At 38.7% G+C, this 18,072-nt stretch overlaps 1 pseudogene across 1 annotated transcript; it reads left to right on the forward strand.

The window, feature by feature from the left end:
* Nucleotides 1–1,360: 1,360 nt before the first annotated feature.
* Nucleotides 1,361–2,783, forward strand: LOC113928516 (annotated as a pseudogene). The gene has a single exon (XR_004820093.1). The product of XR_004820093.1 is annotated as a hsc70-interacting protein-like (transcript).
* The last annotated feature ends 15,289 nt before the right edge of the window (nucleotides 2,784–18,072 follow it).

The following is an 18,072-nucleotide window of genomic DNA, read 5'->3' on the forward strand; positions in this document are numbered from 1 at the left end:
AAGTGTTTGAGAAGGAAAATGGTTATACTAAAAAATATATATTACATATAGAAACAGTATCCATAAACATAGAAATTCATACCCAAAATGAAAAATGCAACATTTTGTGTTTCTTAACTTGGAATTACAAATGCTTAAAACTTCACATCAAAACGCTAACCTGAAATAGAATTGATTCATTCCTATTATTCTCCCCCCAAAATAGTTAATTTCACCTGCAATTATTAGAGTGAAATGCATTTATATTAAGAACTCACTGCTGCTTTGTATTCTATGCCAGCATTTCACCAAATCCACATTCCATCTTCCTGCTTTTCTGTCTTTGTTTAACTAAGGCAGCAGCATATAGAACTCTTTTGCAAATTAAGCTGCTCTTTCTTCTAGTTGGAGTGAAATCTTTTATAATGATAATTGAGGGGAACTGAGCTAACCCCCAAAGTATAGATTAACTATGTTATATCACGATTTTATGGTGCATATTATGTTTTGAGGCCTAAGATTTTACTAATTTCATATAATAAACCATATTATAAGGAATCATTACTGCCTTCATTCAGAAAAGATTGTATAACAGCTTCTGACTCGAATAGGAGCTCTGAATATTTCAATGCTATAGGGAAAAGTAAAGTTAGAAGCATGATAGAAAAACTCATATTTGTTTTATGGCATCCTTGACACTTTAAGAAATGTAGTTTCTATATCCACTGCTCCCTTCAGAACAGTTTTGCCATTTATTTCCCAGAACATTCTCCTTTGTTGCACCCCAGTGCCTTCAACCCAAGTCTGTCCTACCATGTATCCCAAACCCAGGGCTCAGCCTCCTGGGAGCAGGAACCTCACAGTATCACAACACCTAAAACGATGCCAGAACCATAGTAGGCATTCAGTAAATATTGAATAAATGAATGAATTATATAAAAGGTTTGTACTCATAGACACAGCTTCATAAATACAGAGTAAAAACATCCCTCATGTAAAAACAGCAAGGTTAAAATGGAGAGGTCAGGGAGGCAGGGACAAAACAGCCTATAATTGCTTCCCTCCTTTAAAAACGTCCCTTCATATGTATAAATAGTAAGCTATTGTTTACCTACCAAAGACGAATAATTCCAACTTCTTCCATTTCAATTCTGTTAGTGCTTGGGGATAAAGCTCAGTCTCTAAAGAACAAAGAAGTTTCTTGCCGAAAGTTGGCCAGATGGCTCAGGACACAGCTCTAAAGTCCATTCTGATTGTCCAGTGTTTCTTTTGATAAATAGCATGATTGCACTACCTGGAAAAGTAATTCCTTCTATCAGAAGATGCTGGCAGTACACGGACCTGGAATCGGGCCGCAACCTCAGCCGCGCCTGCCGCCTGCCACCGCCTCTGGACCATGGACCCCCGCAAAGTGAGCGAGCTTCGGGCCTTCGTGAAAATGTGTAAGCAGGATCCGAGCGTTCTGCACACCGAGGAAATGCGCTTCCTGCAGGAGTGGGTGGAGAGCATGGGGGGTAAAATACCACCTGCCACTCATAAAACTAAATCAGAAGACAATATCAAGGAAGAAAAAACAGATAGTAAGAAGGCGGAGGAAAACATAAAGACAGACGAACCATCAAGTGAGGAAAGTGATCTAGAAATTGACAATGAAGGTGTGATTGAACCAGATACTGATGCCCCTCAAGAAATGGGAGATGAAAATGTAGAGATAACTGAGGAAATGATGGATCAGGCAAATGATAAAAAAAGTGGCTGCCATTGATGCCCTAAATGATGGCGAACTACAGAAAGCCATTGACTTGTTCACAGATGCCATCAAACTGAATCCTCGCTTGGCCATTCTCTATGCCAAGAGAGCCAGTGTCTTCATCAAATTACAGAAGCCAAATGCTGCCATTCGAGACTGTGACAGAGCTATTGAAATAAATCCTGATTCAGCTCAGCCTTAAAAGTGGCGAGGGAAAGCACACAGACTTCTGGGCCATTGGGAAGAAGCAGCACATGATCTTGCCCTTGCTTGTAAACTGGATTACGATGAAGATGCTAGTGCAATGCTGAAAGAAGTTCAACCGAGGGCCCAGAAAATTGCTGAACATCAGAGAAAGTATGAGCGAAAACGTGAAGAACGAGAGATCAAAGAAAGAATAGAAAGGGTTAAGAAGGCTCGGGAAGAACATGAGAGAGCCCAGAGGGAGGAAGAAGCCAGACAACAATCAGGAGCTCAGTATGGCTCTTTCCCAGGTGGCTTTCCTGGGGGAATGCCTGGTAATTTTCCTGGAGGAATGCCTGGAATGGCAGGGGGGATGCCTGGAATGGCAGGAATGCCTGGGCTCAATGAAATTCTTAGTGATCCAGAGGTTCTCGCAGCCATGCAGGATCCAGAAGTTATGGTGGCCTTCCAGGATGTGGCCCAGAACCCAGCGAATATGTCAAAATATCAGAGCAATCCAAAGGTTATGAATCTCATCAGTAAATTGTCAGCCAAATTTGGAGGTCAAGCATAACGCCCTTCTGACAAATAAAGCCCTTGCTGAAGGAAAAGCAACGATCGCCTAATGGATGTCGCAATAATACAAACCAGTGTACCTCTGACCTTCTCATGAAGAAAGCTGGGGTGCTGTGAAGAGAATCCCTACCCCTCTGCCCCACATGCAACTGAAACATTCTATAGTGGTTTGCCATTAGGGTATTCATTCAGATAATGTTTTCCTACTAGGAATTACAAACTTTAAACACTTTTTAAACCGTAAAAATATTTAAAAACATATTAAAAGGGTGTGTTAGTCCCTAAAAAAAAAAAAAAAAAAGAAGATGCTGGCAACAGAGCCATTCTGGACCATAAAAACTGTAAAAGGAAATGGTAAGAGTGTCAGCAAATTCAATCAGTAGGATGAGATCAGCTTTTATTGGGTTCCTTGGATAACCAGACAGCACATACCATACTCTGTGAATTAAATCTATCCAAGCCCAAACATCCAGTTTCACACAGCCCATGCCACATGTCTTTCTGCTGCATCCAAGACATTTTCCTAATTAGCAAAAATGAAGAGCATATGGTGGGAAGGAGAGGGAGAGCAGGTACCAAGAGTTTGAGGTATGTATAGGGCAATCCAGGGGACATATGCAAGAGCAGATATCAAAGGCTGAAAAGATCAGGGATGGTCTAAATCATAGCTAACATGTATTAAACATTTGCTGGGCCCTGTGCTAAGAGCTTCACCCATGTGAACTCTCGTGAGCCTTGCAACAATCCTCTGAGTGCACTCTACTTTAATTCTCACTTTACAGTTAAGGAAATAGAAGCTCCGAGAGAGAGAAAATAACCAGTTCACAATTAACAAATGGTAGAACTGGGATCTAAGCCAGTGTCTTTCTGAATCCAGAGTCTACACCCCTCACCCCCACATATACTGCTTTGTAGAAGAAAGTTCTTGGTTTAATCTCTTCTTTCTCCACCTTTCGTCACAGCCAAGCCATTGTCTCTTTCCTTCACATTCAGTTTAATTGGACCTCAACAACAGCTGTCAATTCCTATCCCCACCACTCCATTGGACCTGTTCTCACTGTACCAGTTAGGATGTTTTGGGATACAATTGGCAAAATACCCAACAGAAAGTAGTCTAAATAAAGGGTTTTTGTTGTTCTGTTTTGTCTTTTTGTTTGTTTGTTTTGCTTTTTTCACGTAACCAGAAAGCCTGAAGCTGAAAGGCCTGGTATTTGTTCAGTAGCTCAATAATGTTCTCAGGGACCCAGCCTCTTTCCATCTTTCTGTTCTCTGCTTTTCTACACGTTGACTTCTATCTTCCAGCCAGTTGCCCCATGATTGTAAGAGACCTACATTCCCTCACCCAATTGCACCCAAAGTGTGAAAGAAAGGGACAGGAACACTGCTTATACATTTTTCTCTTTACATAAGGCAAGAAATCAGCCACATTTTCCTTCATGTCTCATTTGAAGTATGTTTTAGGGGCATCCCTACCTGCAAGGGATGCCAAGGAGGCAAGTATCTGGCAGTTTTATAGTTTCAATTGTGAACATCAGGTTCTAGGACCTACCAACATGAAAAAAGGGAAGGGTTGTTGCGTAAGCCAAGAGAAGTTTCTGCCCCCTACCTGCTAATCCAGAGGAGTCTTCAGCCCTGGCTGGACTAGCCTTTTCTTGTACATGACATTGGTGCCTGATTTCCTACTTCCTTACACTCTTTCTTTCCAGGCCCAGCTTCTTACCTGTCTTGCTTCCTACCTCTTATGTCATTCCTTCTTTCACCTCCTCCCAATACCTCTTCATCACTGGTGAAATAAAGACACTCAGGCTCATTCCAGATCACACAAGTGCCTTTAGGGATTAAGCAAAAAAAAAAAAAAAAAAAAAAAATGCGGACGGGGTCATGAGTGATAGATAGGGAAAACTGGAAACTGCGGTAAATTGGAGACTGCATGCCTGTTTAAAAACACTCCAATTCACATTTTAAGAGCACTGAGCTAAGAGAAATTCATCTGTAGGCCAAATGTATCCTGTGAACCTTCACTTTGAAACATCTGAATGATTTCCATTGCTTCAGTTCTAGTATTTCTGCATGTATTTCCCAAAGTATGTTAACATCTGTGTCCATCTCTTCTTCCTGGGCTCTACATTTCCCAGCTCTTCTGTGAACGGAATGTGAACAAGTGACATATCACCGAGGTTGAAAGGGTTTTAAATGGATGCTCTTTCTCATACTTTCTCCTCTAGTCAAATACAAATGATTCGGTGGAGGACTATGGGATGGTGGAGCCATAGAGTAGAAGTGGACTGCATCCCTGAATGACAGCATGGAACAGAGCTCCCTCTTGTACTCTGCTCTGTAACATCAGTGAGAAATGTATTCTGTTAAGCCACTGAGATTTGAAGGTTGTTTGTTACAGCAGTTAGCTGCCTTGACTAAAACAGAATGTACATTTTTGTGGAAGTGAAAAATATCTTATAAAAGCAATAAAGTCTGTCCCCTACTGCTTCATTAATTTATATTACCTTTTAGGGGTCTGTAGGCATCTCAACCCTGGAATAAAATAAGGTATGTCAGTAAAGATTTGTTAATTGTGTTTATCTTTTCCAAGAACCAAAACTCTTAGTTTTATCAATCTTTTCTATTGTTTTCCTGTTCTCTGTTTCATTTATTTCTCCTATTATCTTTATTTTTCCTTACATCTGCTACTTTGGGGTTTTTCTTCTTTTTCGAATTCCTTGAGCACTAGAAATTTAGGTTCTAGTTAGATTGTTTATCTGAGATCTTTTGATTTTTTTGATGTATGAAGACAAGGTGTGCATGGAGAAAGATGGGTTATAACAGTAGCAAGTCAAACAAGATTGGTTGTGGAAGCCAAGATTAGAGAAATCAAATGCAAGATGTGTGCCTAGAGAAGGTAGGGAGAGAAAATAGGGAAAGTTGATTTTCAGTTTCTCTCAGGGTTGACACTGGCTGATTCTTTGTACTTTCCTCTTATACTCAGTGACCTCTCCCTCCCACATTGTCTTTTCTATTCTATCTATAATATCATTTGCACTTTTTACTTTTTGATCTTGAAATATCATTTGAATATTGGAGTTGTTTTATATATTCTCCATCAACATGAGATGATTCATGGTGTAACCATTAAGGGTGATAATGTCATCCCAACCTCTCTAGCTAAAGAGATTCTCCATTTGGGAGAAAAATGACTTAAGTCCAGAGCAGGAATTTCAACTGGTTTAAATTAAGTTTTTTTGGAAAGAAAGAACACAGACTCACTCAGGCTAAGTCAAGGAAAGTGGGTTAATTATAAAAAGAAACAAAAACAGATACCTCGTGGGAATCCAAGAACAGAAACAAGTGAATCCCACCAAGACAGGAGTTGCATTGGGGGAAGCTCTAGGGACTTCTGCAGCAAAGTCCACCCATCTTCCCTCTAATGGCAATACTATTGAAGGGATTCAATTACTTTTTATACCTCTTTTTCTTTTGGTACTGATTTTTTTTTCAGATTTATTGAGATATAATTGACATCTAACATTCTGTAAGTTTAAGATGTACAACGTGTTGATTTGATGCACTTATATACAGGTATACCTCATTCTATTGTGTTTTGCTTTATTGCACTTTGCAGATAATTGAGTTTTTTCCAAGTCAAAGGTTTGTAGCAACTCTTCATTGAACAAGTCTATCAGCACCATTTTTCCAACAGCGTTTGCTCACTTCATGTCTGTGTGTCACAATTTGGTAATTCTCACAATATTTCAAATTTTTTCATTATTATTATATTTGAACTGCTGCAACCTCAGGATAAAACTTTAATGGATGAGGAGTTGCTTCTTATGGATAAGCGAAGAAAGTGGTTTCTTGAGACAGAATCTAATCCTGGTGAAGATACTGTGAAGATTGTTGAAATGACAACAAAGAATTTACAATATTACATAAACTTAGTTGATAAAGCAACAGCAGAGTTTGAGAGGACAGACTCGTATACTTTAAGAAATTTCCACAGCCACCCCAATCTTCAAGCAACCACCATCCTGAGCAGTCAGCAGCCAACAACATCAAAGCAAGACCCTCCACCAGCAAAAAGATTATAACTCACTAGAAGCTCAACTTGTGATGAGAAATTTTTAGCAATGAAGTATTTTTAAATTAAGGTATGTACATTGGTTTTTTTTAGATATAATCCTATTACACACTGAATAGACTATAATATAGTGTAAACATAGCTTTTATATGCAGTGGGAAACCAAAAATTCATTTGACTCTTATTGTGTCATTCACTTTATTGCAGTGGCCTGGAAGTGAACCTGCAGTATCTTCAAGGTAGGCCCGTGCTGCAAAATGATTACCACTGTGGTATTAGCTAACACCTCCATCACATCATGTAATTGCCAGTTCTATGGTAGTATGGATTCTTAATCCTCCTCCATTACTAACTGGCTCAACATCAACTCCATAACTTTTCTACCTCAAAACTTATTGATTCTTTCTTCTTTATACTTCTAGTTGTTCATGCACCCTCACAACTCCTTTTCCTGGGATTGACGTTACCAAGCTATTAAGTCTCAAGGATGAGCTTCATAGATCTGTGGCATGTAGTTTTATCGGTGTTTATGCTGAAGCCTGTGTGAATAGGCAAGACACGATGTGTGCATTCTTTTGTAAATAAGAATAAACACTGGCCACAGCTAAATGTGTGAGAATAATACTTTTCCTCATAGGGATCAGGATCTGAAATGAATTTCACAGTGTAGCTTCCTACCTTCATCTACCAACCCTACCTGACACAGATACATCCAGTAGTTTTTAAAATATAGGTGATTTTAATGATTTTTGGATAAAGTAATATAGGCAGATAGAATTTCCAAATATTAAATGTTCCCAATAAAAAATGAAGACTTCCTGACCTCCTGCCCCAATCTCCTATTTCTTCTCCCTAAAGGTAACCATTGTGCTTCCACGATTTTTGTACAAATGGATTCAAATTTAATAACCAATAGTACCTTAATGGTAAGTAGGGGAGAAAAGCAATCTTACCCAATTTACTTGGACAATTGTGGAGGACTTATGTACCTGAATGATGGGCTCCTTTTCTTCTACCAGGAACCCTAATAAGTCTCACTGTCCATCTAGAAACCTCACAAATTCCAATAACACAGAGCTGAGTACCTCCACCAAATCCCAGCAAAGGCTCTTTGTACAAGTCAGGAAGCACCTTTTAGGCTCCCTCCAGAACGTGTGAATTGGTAAGTTAAAGCCAGTTGGTGCCTCTATCAAAGGAAGACCAGATCCTATGGCAAAAACTGTCCCATTATATAAAACTGCTACAGGAAGAAAAGTCTACGCATTTAGTAGGAGACCAACAGAAGCCCAACCTGATAAATCAGATTCTCACCCACACCTTCTGTCCTGCCACAGGACGCCCCACACCCCACACCCCAGGAAAGTTTTCTCTCTCCAAATAACAAATGAAGTTCTTAGTCAAAATAAATTTTGATGCTTCAGGAAATCCCATAAACCGTTTGGTGATATTGGTAATGTCTCCCTCTCTCTACTCACATGACACAAAGATAGCTGGAATTACTAATGACCATGTAAAACCTCTATGAGAGCCCTGTCTAAGGTTCTTGCCTCCACACAATCCTTTTTCTTACCTTTTGAGTCCAAGTAATACACTTCTGCTTGCAACCCCTCTACTCAATTCCCAATTCTGCAGTAATTTCCTATACTGCCCCACAAGAGGATGCTAATCTTATCTTGCCCAAGAAATATCAAAAGATGTAGTTAGCTCTCTAGAGGCTGATACCCTGCCACTTCTTAATGAAGATTTAGGACAAGGGTCCCCAAACTATAGCCCACAGGTCAAATCTGGTTGTCTGCTTATTTGTATAAGTAACAATTTATTGGAACACAGCCATACTCATTAGTTTATGTATTGTCTCTGGTTGCATTTGTGCTATAACGGCATCATTAAGTAATTGCAACAGACACTATATGGCTCACATAGCCTAAAACATCTGTCATCTGACCTTTTATAGAAAAAGTTTTTTGACCTCCAGTTTTGGCCTCTAGGAAGTTAGATGGGACACCCTATCACAAGCATGCTTTTAGCAAAATACATAAGACCTCGTTAGAGCATGCGACTCTTGATCTCAAGTTCATGAGTTCAAGCCCACACTGGCATGGAGCCTACTGAAAAAAAAATTGATACATAAGACCCGACAGATAGTGATTTTAACATAATAATATTTATGCTTTCCTAACTTAAATTCCAGAGTTAGCCGGGTTCCAGGTTTATAGAGTCAACAGTAGCATCAGAGACCCAGGATCTTTACCCTTTTCTATCCTGCTATCCTCAGCAGGTTGACTTACCACTTCAGAGTCTCCAGATGGCTACAACAGCTAAAAGCATCCTCATCGGAGCATCCAAAAAAGAAGGAAAGTAAAGGGCAAGAAGAAACTTTTTCTTGTATAATTCTCTTTTTTTTATCATGAAAGCAAAGCTTTCCCAGAAAACTTTAGTAAAAATTCCCTAATTGGGTTGCGTGAGCATCCTTGGACAATCACAAAGGGAACTGAGATTGCTGTGATGGGTTTGGAGCCATGGTTTTCATGCCTGGTTGCATATTAGAATTACCCACAGAGTAACCAGCAAATTAGAAAATACCAGTATTTGTGTTCCATTCATTTCCTGGAGCTAAGCATATTCCCCATGAACAAAGGCAGATTTCATTTGTCTGGGAAGAAAACCTAATAGCTGATGATGGCTTTGGGGTAGGCAACCAATGGTGTTTGCCACAGTCATGTACAGGGACATTGAAGTAATTCAGATAGATAGTGGGACAAGGGGGGGAAGAGACTGTGAGCAAGAATCTACCCAGAATCCTCAATGAAAGAGAAGAAACACCCAGAAAGTTTCTGGGCAACAATTCCAAGAAGAGTAGAGGGCCATGGATTTCAGTGGGGGAGGGACATGCATATGGAGATCACAGGAGCTGGGGAGTATCAAGGTAGGCAAGGAATATAGGAAAGTAAGGAGTTCTGAGGATACCGTTAGTTCAGTGTTGGCAGGTTGAGGGTAAATTGTCTATGTTATATCAAGGTTGAGGTGTCTAAAAAGACTAAGCAATCTAGAGTTCAAAAGAAGAGTTCTTTATAGAGTATTTTTGAGAATGATAAGCAGGGCACTACTAATAATTCCCCCAGAGAGCAGACATAAACTATGTATGTCCTGAGAAAATCCTATCTACAGGGATGGTGGAAATCATGAACCTGGGTGAGGTTGTTCTGTGAGGGATGTAAAATACAGAGAAAAGTAAAGGTTTGCACCCTGGGATGCAACAAACATAAATCAAGTCTGCTGCCAATCATTAATGAACTGTAGATGTATAGAACTATCCTGAATTTCTGCTAAAGACAATAGAAATTCAAATGTTTTGTTCACATACTTTTAAGCCTTGATGCTAAAGTGAAATCACACTGTTCTCAGCTAATAAGAATACTACAATTACTGAGCCAAACCCAAGTCTTCTAATTCCAGATCCCCTGGATTGAGTCCTCACTTAATCCAAAAGCCTGATGTGCACATGACTGTAATGGCAGAATCTGAGTGACTTTTTGGTCTCCAATGAAACACCCTGGGAAAACTGTTTTCCCTGCACTCATTTAAAAACAGTAACTGCTCTAGATCATTTAAGATCCTTTGTCAAGGGAATTCAATTAGCATCAGCCTGAGGTCACCCCAGGACTTCATAAACTTTTTCATCCTGTGAACTCCCCTGGGTTTTCCATGACTCATATCAACTGTCCCCAAAAAAGTAAGTTCACTTTTCATCCTACAGATTCTGCAGTAGCTCTGGTCTCCCTCTCAGTATCACATCAAATCTGAAAGGAGGAAGTGCCCGAGGGGAGGCAGTAGGCGGAGAATGCTGGGTCACCCACAGTTCACTGCCTCTTCCCCAAGCAGCTATTCAGGGCGCTGGGGCTGCTGTCTCTGTGACTTCCTGACAACAGTCCATGATTTCCCTATGGGTCAATTCCCAGTTTAGAAAACACTGGGAAAGTACCAAATGTCTGTTTGGTATAATGACAAGCTATAAGTTAAATAGAACCCACGAATGCTAAAATGATAACACTTGCCAAATTTGCTATATCAATTGTATAAGAATAGCAGTTTCAATCAATGGGCAAATATTTATTGTTTGCTATTTGAGTAAAACTAGATATGCCACCTTCACCTGAACTAATGTAAGCTAAAAAAGGCATTTACCCACTGAGCCCTTAGTTCAACAAATACTTGAATGTCTACTATGTGTAAGTCATTGTACAAGACACAAGGTGAGTGAAACACAGTTCCTGCTTTCCAATAAATTTAAAAATCTAAAAATCTAAATAATATCTACGTTTGAAAAAGGGTAATAGGATATTATATATTTCACAAAGGTGTCAACGTAAGCCCAGCATTCACCATTAGAATTCAAATGTGCTTGATCATGTTTGTAGGCCTAGTGTCATGGGCCTACCAGGAATCCAACCACATGAGGTTCTTCGTAAGACGGTATCATGAAGGCAGGATCAAGAAGGTAAACCGGACCTGGTAGAGATGTGTTCATTGTCACAGTGATGCAATTATGAAAACCTGTGGCTGTCAATAGGATGTTTCCTTTGCCCCTCAAGTAAAAGTAGAAAGATGTTTTCATTAACATCTGTAAGATATTGGGCCAGACAAGAACACAGCTTGGTACCCTTTTCTCAAAGAGAAAGGTGTACGACATGACCAAATCTTAAAGTGACCAAATCTTAATGTTACCAAAGTCAGTCATTCAACAATTATTTATCAAAACCCTACAATATGGCAGAAGGGTTGTGTGGCCCAAGAAAAACTGGGTAACAAATAATGGGCATAAACCACAAAGTAATCAAGCTGATATATTCTAAATTAATGAGGTCCTTATTGGAATGGAGTGTCCAATTGGTGATAAATTTTTAAAGGATATATAAAGGCTAAAGTGGATTCAAAGGAGAATGGTAAGGATGATTAATTAGGGAAGGAGATTAGGTTCTATGAGAAAAGGTTAAATTAATTCCAGTTACTTAACTTGGAGAAGAGAAAACTAAGGGCTGACTTGACTATTTTCTTTTCCTTAAAGGCCTTGACTTGAGAAAACGGGATAAAATTAAAGCATTTTTTAGACATTGATTCAATCAATAAACATATCATATGGGACTGCCTTACCTAACACAATAAGAGACTGCAGAAGCCCCAAAATGAATATAACATAGTCTCTGCCAGAAGAAGCCATTTCATGTGGACATAAGAAAGAACTCCTATGAACAGCCAGGTGATAAAAACTCAAGAAATGACTGAAGGAGCATATGTAATATAAAGGACTAGAGATTATCAAGAAGAATACTGACCACTATTAAAGATTGTTATGATGTGATCATAGAACTAGATGATAATGGGGCACCTGGGTGGCTCAGATGGTTGAGCATCAGTCTTCGGTTCAGGTCATGATCCCAGGGTCCTGGGATCGAGCCCCACATCGGGCTCCTGGCTCAGCGAGGAGCCTGCTTCTCCCTCTCCCTCTGCCTCTCCCCCTGCTTGTGCTCTCTCTCTCTCTCTCTCTCTCTCTCTCTCTATATATATATATATATATCTGTATCTCAGATGAATAAATAAAATCTTTAAAAAAAAACTAGATGATTACTAAATTTCCTTTCTAGATCTGTGATACTAAAATCTGTACCCTGGTTTTACAGTCAATAGTTTCCTACAAAGTGCTGTTAAAAGTGATATATAACAATAGTATGTATAAACTGAATTTATATTTGCCCATTGACTGTTTTGATTTCATGTCAAATATTCTTGTGTCCATTTTTAATTGATCTTTAATTAAAAGCAAATACCTAATGCCTTAGACTTAAAAAATGTCTAATAATCTCTCTGACAAAGAGTTAAGAATTTAAACTATGGATCAAAATCAATAAACAGATTGCAGCTATAAAATGAAAAGACTATTCAGAATGTGACAACTTTATTTGAATTTGAGGGTTTCCAGTAGAATATCCAGTATTAAAGAAAATGGACTATGAAAGCTTAATCAAGTCCTTTGCAAGAAAGGTACTGAGGTACATAAAACCTTGACTCATAGAATCACACCTAGAACATCTGTTGTTTAGCTAGAATGCTAGAGAGAATAGAAATGCTTGGAGCTGCCTACTAGATACTTCCATTTGGATATCCCACTGAAATTTCAAATTCAACAATTAAAGAAAAAAGACTGAGAAAGCCAGAGAGAGAGAAAGACAGAGAAAGACCTTATCTACTTCAACTCAAATTTGAGTTGTACTCATGTCTTTTAAATATATCCCTCTTCCCACAACTTCAGAATAGAAATGTCAGCCTTCTTTGACTCCTCACTCTCCTTTGTCCCCAAAATTAATTCATTGAGCAATAATGTATTGTGCACCTGTCATATATCTGTCAAAAAACTACTAGGGTTTAGGAGTGCAAAGATATATGTCACTGTATTTGCCCTAAAGTATAAAGCCATGTAAACCAATTTTCAGTCCCATGTAATCAGGGTTTGTTGGTTTGTTTGTTTGCTTAAATTTCATTGAGATCATTGTAAATCACATACAGTTGTAAGACATAATACAAAGTGACCTCTTCTGTACTTTGCCTCATTTCTTCCAGTGGTAACACTTTGCAAATCTATAGTATATCAAACTGGCATATTTACACTGATATACTCCTCCCATCTTACTCAGATTTCACCAGTTTCACTTGTACTCACTTGGGTGTGTGTTGAGTTCTACACAGTTGCATCACTCATGTAAGTTCCTATATCCACCACCTCAGTTATGATACTGAACAATCCCATACTATAAGAGTTGTGTTGCCCTTTTATAACTATACCCACTTCTCTCCCATCCGCCTCCCCTATTCTTAACCTCCGGCAGCCACTAATCTGTGCTCCATTTCTAAAATTTTGTCATTTCAAAAATGTTACACAAATAGAATCATACAGTATGTAATCTTTAAGGATTGGCTTTCTTTTTTCTAAGCATAATACCTTAGAGATTCATCCAAGTTATTGCATTTATCAATAGTTTGCTCCCCTGCAGAACCCAGCTTCAACCCACCCTATCTGCTGACACTGGAGCCATTTTCCTAAATCCTACAGCTCACAGTACGTTGCTTCTCACCTCAGAAATCTTCACTAGCCCTCCTCCTTGAGCAGGACAAAGACTGAACTCCTCAGAGCCACCCAACCCTATTGCTCCTTCCAGGGAAATAAGCTCAAGGTTAATGGGACTGATTTCTAGTCCCCATATGGGAAGTGCGTTATCCAGCCTCTAGGCTGGAAATGTATGTTTCCTCCTCCTTCTCTGCCTGCACAAATGCTCCTGACCCTTACAGATTTAGGCTCAGTATGGCTTCCTTTTGTGAGGGTCTCCCAGTTCCCTTCCTTCCTCCACTCCCAAATTTAGGCTATTACTCCTTTAGGTTTCACCATCATTTCGCTTGTATCATTACCTAAGTATTTATTTCATCCTGCCTTGTGCTATAATTTACAAATTATTCTTCTCCAATAGACTGTAAATTGATTCTAGGCTTGGTGATATAGATGTGAAGTACTAACTTGAGTTGTTGTCCATTTATCTTGTATCAACACACCTGTATGCCAAGGACTTGGCTACACCCTGGGTAAGGTGTGTAAACTCTCAAAGGGTTTGGAATCTTGACAAAAAAAAATATGATATGGTAAAAATAATAATAATACAAGGCAGTATATGGTTTGTTTCTTAAGAGTACAAAGAGCTATATTTACTCCACATACATCCAAAATGTGATTCTCTGTTTAACTTCGTTCCATTTGAGATTCCCTAGAAACATTTTCCAACAATAAAAAAATAGGAACAAAAAAAGAAAAGTGCCAGGCTTGTCGAAAATGTGGCAAAATCTATTTTAAATTTTTAGGCTTCACTTCTTTTTCTTTAACTGTAGTCTAAACTTGCTATTATCTCATAAATAATTAAACGTGATAGTGTGTTCAAAACTATTTCTATACAGTAAAGATTTTAAAATAAGAACCAAAGAGAACATGGTATTATAGTTTAAAAACCCCTCCTAACATATTTCTGTGGACATCAAACCCACTTCTGATAAATTAATGAAAATGCAGAAAGTGAGCTGCACATCAATAATGTTGCCAGTTCCAGACATTTTTCAAGTACAAGGTCTCAAATAATAAGACTCTCAAGAGCGAGGTCAAGGTGACCACTCGTTACCTGGAAGATGTGGACCAGACCCTTTTTTAAGTTTTTGCTTAACAATAAAAACAGAATCAGAAACCTTAGAACAAATACATATAAGATGATGGGCCAATGAATGTGTTGATCTAACTTGAAATTTATCAGGAAAACTTGACATCCCCTGCTCTTTTGTTTTTAAAAATAATTTACATAAATTATTCTCTAAATCACAAACAAGTAAATGTCACTTTTTTTTTTCTAGTAGAACCAGTATTCTATTCCCATAGTGTACTGATGGCATTCAATGTGCCTTCAGTTTAAAGAAAAAGAAAAAGAACTATATGTCATACTGACCTCTTAACATATATTAAATAAAGGCCATAAATATGTAAAAGCTAAAGTAGGATTGCTGGGGCCTCTCCTCCCCTGGACACACAATTGTTAGAAGCTGATCATTAGGACTGTCTTTGAGGTTCTTATGTAAACTAAGTTTTCCCTTGTTTTTATTTCCTCAGGTTAAGCAAATCTTCTTTAGTTTCAAAAGAAATTCAGAAACACTGAGATCATGATTTTTATTAACTCTTAAAATTATCGTCACTATCTCAATGGCATCTTTTGATAGGCCTTTAATCAGTTTTTAATCACATTCTCCCCAAGTACCAGGCACTGTAATCAAAATTTCCTTCTAACTTATTGGACCTGAGAGGAGTATAATCTTTTGGAAATTCCAACACATGCTCAGTTGAACACAGACATTTCCTTGGAGCCAAATTTTATTTCAGCCCTGTTTTCTGATTAAAAAATGAAAATGAAAAATATTTAACCATGACCTGTACCAAAGAAATGGAATGGCTGTCTGCATCTTCCAGGGGAAGTCAGGACCCACACAGACTCAGGACAGGGAGGTTCAGGCTAGCCGTGACAGATGATTGTTACTAATAAAACTGATTTATCTAAATGTTTCAACTTTGGGGCTTTTTTCCCCCTTCTCCTTTAATATTGAAGAAAGTCAGGATTTTAAAAAGGAGGTGAGAGGAAGGGAGCAAAACAGCACACTGGAGGGAAGTTGGAGGTGGAAACGGAGCCACGCGGGGAAATGCAATCAAAGTTTTTGATGGATCTACGTCATTGTACTGGAGAATACAACCGAAAATAAGTTCAAACGGGAAAGAAAGGAGAGCGCCTTCAAAAGTCTGCCGGTGCTTTAATAACAATAAAAATAAGTTAATATAAAGGCTTCCCATTTCGTTGGTGTTTGGAATTCACACAGTGCACTCTCACCCACACACAACCTTCTTTCCTAACCCTCACAGTATAGCTCTTAGCAGTTAAAAAACATTACTTAGTTTCACACCACCTCTGACTGCAGCGTTCAATTGTAGGAATGGCACACCTTCTCTTGGTGGCTCTCTGCAAAAATCTGCACTCTCCATCTCTAAAGAGGCAAGCGGAGTGGTGGATTTAGTCATCCACAGCATGAATAAGATCTGCTAAGATTGTATTGATCCAACTAGATTATGGATTGTTGATTTCTTTGCGTGTCTGACCCTGCTGTTCTGAGCCTGTGTCATGTACCAAACTGTAGAAGCTGCTCCTTAATATGACTTCTGACGACGTGGGCAGTATAAGATATACTCTCTTAATGACAAACTTGATAGAATTAAAAGGCAACTCTAAGGGCTTCTCCATGAATAAGACAATTCCATACTGTTACCTGACAAATCTTTAATTTTTAAGTTAATTTAATCTCAATTAAATCCACCTGCCTAGAATAGCTGCAATTTAACTGCAAAACCCTGGTCAAGCTCTCTTTATCCTATTTGTGAAATTCAAGTCTTCAAATGATTGGTGGGTCCAAAATGAATGGTAACAGTTTCTGATGGAGTTGGATTTACAAAAATATTTTACATCTTTTGTCAGTTGGTCATCTAGGACATGTTTAGTCTAAAACAAAGCAGAAGCCATGAACATTATTTTTGTGGCCTGGGTTCTGGCCACATGAGACACACAAAGCCTCAGACAGAGCACACTGAGTCAGCATTGTGGTCTAGAATGAGGAGGAATGAGTCCTAGACTGGAGTTCGTGTCATGGAATGGAGCCCAATGTGGACCAAACAGCTAATAGAGTTGAGTCATCCGTCTCTAGGGGCTAAACCAATTACTTCCAAACTAAAGAGTTTTTGAGAATACGGATTCCCAAACCACTCCCGGGATCTAATACACCCACATCTCTTGGAATAGGGCTTATGGATCTGCACTTTTCAAAAGTTTTACAGGTGATTGGAGGACCAGTAAGTTTGGGGAAATAGAGGGCCAAAACTAAAATTATTCTAAGTGGGCATAAAAGTGGGGAGGAGTTCTCCATCTGCTCAGAGACAGAAAAAGCCTCCTTAAACTACTTCTTCAGCATCCAGTGTTGCTAACTAGAAATCTGACTACAATTTGACTCTTATTCTTTTCTTGGCCATCTGTTTGGTTTTTTGATTGATTGATTTTCTCTCTGGAAATTTAAAATTTGGAGACCAGAAATTCCCTTAGAATGTAGCTATATAAGGACACTATTAATTTGAAGACTCAAAACCTTCAGCTGAAAGGAAATTATTGTTTCCTTCTCATCTCTTTCATTTCCTATGTTCTGTTTTTCTAGAACTATTAAGTGGGTGTTTAACAACATGGATTAAAAGTATTGTGTTTTAATTTTTCATTCATTTTTCCATCATTTTCACTTTTTTCTCCAGAGTTCTATAATATTTTATTATCTAGAATACTAATTCAGCCTTCACCAATGTTCATCCTGTTTTTCATCTCTTGCACTTGATTCTTTTCTACTTTGCCAATAAGATTTTTAATTTCTAGAACCAATTTGGGCTCTCTAATCACTCATCTTCATAGGACCCTTTCCTTTCCCCTCTTCTTTCCCCTCCCCCTCCTTTTTGTTTGCTTTCTTTCAATAAAAATAGCCACTTGATTCTCTAAAAATATCTTAAGGTTTTTTTAAATGAAGTTTTCATCTGTTCCTTGAATTATTTCTTTTATAACCTTGGATCAGTGGTTCTGTTAATTAATCTTGGTCCCTCTATTGCTTTTCATCAACTATCTGGTGATAGGTGATCATCCATTAGTATCTGGCGTGGGTTACTTCTGCAGTTCTGATATTCCACCGGGCCTCATCTCTGATTGTAAGACTGTTTTTAGTTTAGTTAACCATAAATGGTTATGGTGGGTCAACTGGAGAAATCCCTCAAGGCTCCCTGGGCATGGGCTGGCAGGCCAGTATCTGTCCCCTCCACCCCTTGCCAACTTAGGAAGATGAGCATTTTGGCAGAGGAGTAGTT

This window comes from Zalophus californianus, chromosome 5 (assembly GCF_009762305.2).
Source record: "Zalophus californianus isolate mZalCal1 chromosome 5, mZalCal1.pri.v2, whole genome shotgun sequence".
In the NCBI taxonomy this organism is placed as follows: domain Eukaryota; kingdom Metazoa; phylum Chordata; class Mammalia; order Carnivora; family Otariidae; genus Zalophus; species Zalophus californianus.